Source organism: Triticum dicoccoides, chromosome 2B (genome assembly GCF_002162155.2).
Source record: "Triticum dicoccoides isolate Atlit2015 ecotype Zavitan chromosome 2B, WEW_v2.0, whole genome shotgun sequence".
In the NCBI taxonomy this organism is placed as follows: domain Eukaryota; kingdom Viridiplantae; phylum Streptophyta; class Magnoliopsida; order Poales; family Poaceae; genus Triticum; species Triticum dicoccoides.
The window spans coordinates 101,594,966-101,602,727 of NC_041383.1; positions in this window are offsets into that span (position 1 = coordinate 101,594,966).

Below are 7,762 nucleotides of genomic sequence, written 5' to 3' on the forward strand. Positions count from 1 at the left end.
CCCACACATAGCTCCGCCGCTGCCGGGTTGATAGTCTTTTGAAATCCGTTGCAATGATGAGTGATGACATGTTCCTCGTATTGAGCTCCAAAACTATGATTTGAAAGTAAGTGTGTTATTACAGATAATGCTTTCATAGCTTTTGAGTGTACGCATACAATCAAACAGGAAAGGAATCAGGAGAATAGTTTTTGTGCTTACAAGCTGGACCTATCAAAGGCATATGACAGGGTAGACTGGAATTTCCTGGAGCGAATGATGCAACAGTTGGGTTTTCATCACCGGTGGATACAGTGGATTATGGCGTGTGTAACCTCGGTGAGATATAGTGTTAAACTAAATGGAGCCCTCTCAGATTCGTTCGCACCGTCGCGTGGACTTCGGCAGGGTGACCCTCTATCCCCGTTTTTGTTTTTGTTCGTAGCTGATGGACATGATGCTATTTTGAAACAGAAGGTCAGACAAGGAAGGATTTCTCCTATTCATGTGTGTCCAAGGGCACCAGGTATCTCACACCTCCTATTCGCAGACGACACGTTAATGTTCTACCGTGCTACTCGGGAAGAAGCTACCCAGGTGGGAGATGCACTAGCTATTTATGAGCGCACCACAGGACAATTCATTAACCCGGCGAAATGTTCTATTTTATTTGGCACATGATGTGGTGACAATGACAAGCAGGAGGTTGTGCATACCTTGCAGGTTCAGACGGTGGGATTCGACGATAAGTATCTCGGTCTCCCCACACCATCTGGTAGAATGTCGAAGGGCAAGTTTCGAAATCTACAAGAGCAACTTACTAAGCGTATCTTACAGTGGGGAGAAGCGGCGTCACAAGGGGGCAAAGAAATTCTCATTAAGGCGGTTGCGCAGTCCCTACCTACATATATCTTGGGGGTTTTCCGTTTGCCCCGGAGTGTTTGTGATGACCTTACTTGCATGGTACGCAATTTTTGGTGGGGGGCCAAGGAGGGGAAGAGGAAGACACATTGGTGTGCATGGGATACATTGATTAAACCGAAAGTGCAAGGCGGCATGGGGTTTCGTGACTTCAGACTCCTCAATCAGGCACTTCTGGCTAGACAGGCTTGGCGTCTTATTGCTTATCCTGACAGTTTATGTGCGCAGGTGCTGAAAGCAAGATATTACTCGGCGGGACGTCTGGAAGATACGGTCTTTTCGGGCAACTCATCCCAGACGTGGCAGTCTATTGTCCATGGTCTTGAGCTTCTCAAGAAAGGTTTAATTTGGCGCATTGGTGATGGTGCTTCTGTACGTATTTAGCGTGACCAGTGGATACCACATCCACTTGCGAGGTTGCCAATATCACCCCAGGGGCGCTGCCGCCTTCGGCGTGTCAGCGAGCTCCTGGACGACCGAGGAAATTGGAACGTGCAACTACTTAATCAACATTTCATGTCGGTAGATGTCATGGAAATTATGAAGATCAAGGTGGTGCCACGGTTGGACAAAGATATTATCGCTTGGGCGCCTGAGCGTTCTGGATCATTCACAGTTCGGAGTGCTTATCGTCTATCATATGACGAGATTCACCGTCAGACTACAGTCGCATCGAGTAGGGCACCGGACGGGCGACATGCCGTCTGGGCACTTATATGGAGATGCCCTGTTCCACCAAAGGTGTGGATCTTTGCATGGCGTTTGGTCACAAATTCACTGGCTACTTGGGTGAATAAAAAATCACGGAAACTTGAGGTGTCTATCCTTTGTCCGTTGTGTGCGATGGAACCGGAGGACACATTCCACACATTCTGTGCTGAAGAGGATGAACGCGGACCTAAGGCCAGGCAACTTGGGGGCGGCAAGGCTGACCGGGGCTATGCTCCTGAGGGAGTTCCTGGAGCACCGGGTCGCTCCACTTCGGGAACACGCCCTCCGCCTAAGCTCTGAGGCCTTGGCCGACGAAGATCTGGCCACGGCTCTCCATTCCTTGGTTGGGGGAGACGTGGCGAGCCCGGAGGGCGCTCCTATCCCCCTGTTCCTTCGCGATGACTGGGAGCAGGTGGTGGACACCATGCCCACCTTCAACAGGGAGGGGCTGGTGCCAGCGGAAGCTCCCGAGGATCTGGCGGCGTTGGCGACGGTGAACGTGTACTCCGATGACTGCAGCGGGGGGAGGAGGAAGAAGAGGAGGAGGAAGAAGAGCCCGACTCTGAGGCGACGGGCGAGGAGTCGGGGGAGTCCTTCCCTCGGCGCAGGTCCCGCGCCCTCCGCTCCATGCTAGACGATGACGAGGTCGGTGCCAGGCGAGGCGGGGAGGAGTCGCCCTTGGTCCCGAGGAAGAACAGGACGGGGCTGGTTCCCCGAGGATCTGCTCTGGTCCCGGGGCGGTTTGAGGCAAGCTCCAGCCCTCCTGACGTGCCTTCTGCTTCCGAACCTCCCAAGGCTGACCCTAGCAGTAGGCTCTCGGGCTTCAAGTTTGGTCGGAGGCTGCTTGAGTCCGCGAACAACGACCAGTAAGTGCTCGATTCATATTTTGCTTTGTTTCTGTCGCCAAGGCTTGACGTCTGCATCCTTTTGGCTAGGCCGACGCCTACTGCAAAAAGGTTGAAAGGGGCCTCGGCGGCCCTGCTTGGGGAGAGTTCGCCTGCCGGGGCAGCGCCTTCATCTGCGGGGAAAGGAGGCGGCGACGCTTGTGCCTCCCCTGCCCGGTCGTCTTCGCGAGGCCAGCAGGGACGCTCTGGCGAGGAGTCAGCCCTCGTGGCCCCGCTGACTCTGGAGGTGCCTGCACTTGAAGCTGTCACCGAGGTGGCCCAGGCTCAGGGGGTCCCTTCCTCTCAAGTTGTGATCACGCTGTCGTCCTCTCCGCCCATTCCACCAGCTGCCGTCTCCTCTGCTTCCTCTGCCATCTTGGACCGGGCTGCCAACGAACTGAGCCGGATGCGGGAGGATCTCCAGAGCACGGACCCTCGCCTGGTGGCCGGGCGCCTGGAGCTAGCCTCTGGCTGGGTCCACTCTGATGCCTTCGTCCGAGTGGCGTTGAGCCAGGGCGTGTCGGCCTCCGATGAGGAGAAACAAGCCGCCTCCTAGGCCAAGGCCGCTCACGATGCTGCCTTGGGTGACGCTACGGATGCCCGAGGCCGCTGCAAAGTGCTGGAGGATGAGCTGCATGGCCTGTGTGACGAGCTCGCCAAGGTGGTCCGCGGTCGCCAGGAGAAGGAGAAGGAGATGATGGCTCGGGAAGCTGCCGTCAGGGACCGGGATGCCGAGCTTGATGACTGTTGTGGCCGGGTGGAGATGCTAGAGCAGGCGCTAAAGGCAGAGAGGATCGAGCTGGACGGCAAGGCGAAGGTCCTCGCTGGGGATCGAGTGGCCTTTGCGAAGCTGGAGGTGAAAGCTCGCGCCGCGCTGAAGACGCTTTATGATGGTGGCTTAGAGAAGTCGTTGGCTGGCGTAGAGGACGGCCCCGCTGAGCTGCTTCCCTTCCTGGTCCGTGCACTTGAAGATGTCGCAGACGGCCTTGGTCCGACGGCCGAGGCCGAGGCGCGTGTCCTTTCTTTTGCGGCGTTGACACGTGTCCTCAGCCACATCTACCTTCGCGACCCCAACGCCGACCTCGACAGCCTACTGGAACCCGTGAGCGGCGAACTTGCCGCTGCTGCTGCTAAGGCCGTGAAGGGCTGAGCTGAGGCCCTGCTGGGAAGGTTCCGCGCCTTCAGCACCTGTCCCGGGCGCGATGTTGCCAGCTCCGCGGCCTTGGCAGGTGGAGCCGCCCAGCATGACTCCACCACAAGTGGCGGCACCACCGGAAAGTGATCCCTTCGCGGCTTCTGTCCTATTTCAACTCCTACAACATGCACCATGCCTCGTGGGGGCATTTAAACTTGTGTTTGGCGTTGTGAAAACAACCTATGGCCTGTAATATTTGCTTTTGAATTCCCTAGAATTTGCATTTTTTTCTCCTATTTGCTTGTGTTCTATGTCGGCAGGGCCCAGCCCCGCACATACCTCAGCCGCCGTTAGCCCCGACCGGAAACCAGGACGGGACTAAGGAGTGTGGGGCTACGTGACCAGTTAGGCTCCTGAGTCGCGATGCTCAGGAGTCCCCCTTGACACGCGAACAACAAGTAGGGAAGGGAGGCATAGGAATGGATTTGTCGTTCTACGTCGGCAGGGCCCGGCCCCGCGCATACCTCAGCCGCCATTAGCCCCGACCCGAAACCAGGACGGGACTAAGGAGTGAGGGGCTACGTGACTAGTTAGGCTCCTGAGTCGCGATGCTCAGGAGTCCCCCTTGACGCTCAAACAGTCTTCGTACCTTGGCTCCGCTCGGGGAGGGGCGCGCGACGAACCAGGCCCAAGGGACCTGGCTGGGTGGCGTGTGCCCGGGCGTGGCCCGGACGTAGCCCCCGTGTCCAGCCCCCTCGCATGGCGCTCCCGAGGGGAGGCGTTACGATAGGGCCGGACACTGAGCTCTTGGCTCCCTGAGGTTGATGCGGCCATGGGCCGCCCCCAGTTGTTTATCACCAACGCGGAGCGTAGCTCTTCCGTATGTGTACGGGCATAGCCACTCCTCGGCAGTGTCGTCAGCCAGCATGGAGCATGGTGCTTCCACTGGTATGTGGGAGGGGACTCCCCTCTGGGAGGAGCCCCCGGGGCATGTACAGCCCTGCCCTGACAAGTGACCGGCACGATAGGGCTAGGACAGGTGTATCTAGGCACCCGTGAGCCAGCGTGGGACTCACGAGGCCCTACCTCGAGGCGGGTTGCGCCTGGCTCTGGGCCTTTATCAATGGTATGTTCCTGCAAGGTGGTTAGAATGCAAATGCTCTACGTTCTCAGGTCCCGGCCCTCGAGCAAGCTCAGCCGCCGCTGGTATGACAGGTTACGATGCCGTGGGTTAAGGCCAGGGGGTGAGGGCTGGAGAGCCAGTAAGGGCCCATGAGTCGCGATGCTCAGGCACCCCCCTTTTAATGTGCAAGCACTTTGCATGAGAGTGGAGAGGTCCACGGTAGGCGGCAGACGATAATCATGGGAATCAGGTTAAGCAAGGAGGATCAAATCCATTTAGATAGATGTGGAAAAAGAAAACGCCACTGGGTCAGGCCTGAGTGGCTTGGGGATAATGCAGCCTGAGGGGCACCCCCAACAAGGTAGCCTAAATACATGGACAAAAGAGATACATGCCACAGGGACGGACCCATGTGGCCTGGGAATGATGCAGCCCTGGGGGTGCTCCCAGCTGAAAATGGAACTTTGAAAGATGTCACCTGATACCGTTGGAGATGAAGGGATGCTGAAGTAGCGAACGACGCGCGATGGGGAAGCTGATCCTCACGATCTCCCGGGATCAGGAGCCTCGGGAGGCTCCAGGGGCGCAGGCGGATCCGCAAGGACCATCTCCATCTCTGCCAGGACCGCGCAATGCCTGACCTCCTGAGCCTCCAGAATGCTCCTCAGTAGGCGCTGATGAGTAGCGGCCGTGTTCGGCAGGCCGAGAGGCATGCAAACGTAGCTGTGAGGTGGACCCTCGCAACGCCCCACACGTGAGGGCCAGATGCGCTCCTGAGACGCGGCTGGGTTGAGCCCTGGCACATCGACGAAGACGCGCAACCCACCATCCTCACCTGGGTGGGGGGCTACGGTGGGTAAGCGGCGGCTGCCGCGCATGACTCTTGACTCCTGCAGCTCCTGAGTGTTTCTTGTGATGAACTCCTGAGGGTTTGGCCCTCCTTGCCTCATACCTTCCCGAGGGAAACGTGCTTTGAAGAACGCCTCCAAGTGGTGCCCGAGCACCTTCCTCGTGACCTTGGAAAAGTCGGCGGCCCTCTAGGAGAGAGCCCCCAAGCCTTGCCCAAGGAGGGAGCTGGGCACGCCTTCCTATGCGATAGAGGGTGGCGCCCCTTGAACGGGCCTGGATCCTGACGCGACACCTCTGGAGGTAAGTGCCCACTGATGGTTTGGGCCAGGTGAAGTCTTCTTCTTCTTAGGGACTGCCTCGGGAAGGATCCAGCTCCTGTGATCTGGGTCTTCGACCGACGCGGCCTGGAAGGCGCGCTCGAGGGAGCACACCGCATCTTTCTCTTCACAGGGGACCGTGATGACTCCACCGCTTCTTGACATCTTGAGGACATTGTAGCCATGGTGAGTCACTACCATGAACTTGGCCAGGGCTGGGTACCCGAGAATGGAATTGTATGGCCGGTGAATGTGGGCGATGTCAAAGTCAATGAGCTCGGTGCGGTAGTTGTTGCGCTGCCCAAAGGTGACAGGGAGGCGAGCCTGCCCTATCAAAACAGTGGAGCCATCAGTGACTCCTGAGAAAGGCTTGGTCGGCTGAAGCTGGTCATATGGCACTTGGAGATTGTTAAACGTCTCAACGGACAAAATGTTGATCCCTGCTCCACCATCGATGAGGGTTCTAGTGACCTGCACATTGCTGATGACTGGGGAACAGAGCATTGGGAGGACCCCAGCTGTTGCTGCGCACTTGAGTTGATCCGCTGAACTGAACGTGATGGCACATGAGGACCACCTGAGAGGGCGCGAAGCCTCGAGCTTCGAAAGGACGGCATTCACCTCATGAGTAAACTGCTTGAAGATACGCTGAGAGGCTGGGGCTTGAGCGTCGCCCAGGATGCAAGCGATCGCACGTGGCTCCTGGAAGCCCCCAGCCCCCTCATCCTGATGATGGTCTTCATTCCTCCTTGGCGGTGGTGGCAGAGAAGGGAGGCCTGCATTGCCTTGCAGGCGATCCTCACGAGGCTGATCCCTCCAACCTCCCTCGCGAGGCTGGGCCTACCAGCGGTCCTCGCGAGGTCGGTCACGCCACCCTTGGCGAGGGCCACGGTCTTCCCATCGTCCTCCACCTCTTCCTCCTCCTCGGCCATAGCCCCGATCGCTGCGCTCGGGGCGTCGGCTGATACGTCCATCTAACACTGCCCTGAGCTCTTGGCATTCATTGGTGTTGTGGGTGTGGAGGTCGTGGTACACGCAGTACCGGCTGCCTTTGGATGACTTCGGCTGATCCCTGCCTCGCTTGGTGTCTGGCTCCGCTGCGAGTACAGCCGCTCCCTTGCGCTTCACGTCCTTAACCTTGGGCTTCTTCTCTTCCGGACCAGTAGCTGGAAGCTCAAGGAGGGAGAGGCACCCTTCCTCAGCCCTGGCGCACTTGGTCACCAAGCTGAACAGCTCCAGGGATGTGCACATGTCTTCATGCATTGCTAGCTCCTCTTTCATTTTGATGTCACGCACGCCATCGGAGAAGGCTGAGATGATGGCTTCCTCAGTCACCCTAGGGATGTTGAGGCGGGCGTTGTTGAAGCGCTCGATGTACTTTTGCAGGGTCTCTCCTGGCTGTTGCTTGATGTGGCGCAAGTCAGTCATGGCCGGGGGCCAGTTGCGAGTGCCTTGGAAGTTGGCGATGAAGCAAGTGCGCATCTCATCCCAAGAGGAGATCGAGCTGGGAGGAAGGTTTAGGAGCCAGGTGCGGGCGCCATCCTTGAGCGCCATGGGAAACCAGTTCTCCATGACATTTTCGTCCCCGTTGGCCGCCTCGATGCCCAGCTCGTAGAGCTGGAGGAACTCCACGGGTCGGCAGTACAGTCGTAGCGAGGAGGCAGATCTGGCTTGAACTTGCCCGGCCAGGCCATGCTGCGCAGCTCGACGGTGAAGGCGCGGCAGCCTGCAGTGGCTACAGGGGGGCCTTTGGAGACGAAGGTCTTGATCGTGGAGGTCTCCGCGCGCTGCCGGCAGCAGCAGCGCGTTGTCTTGGCGTGCTGGAGCAGGAGCGCAGTCATGG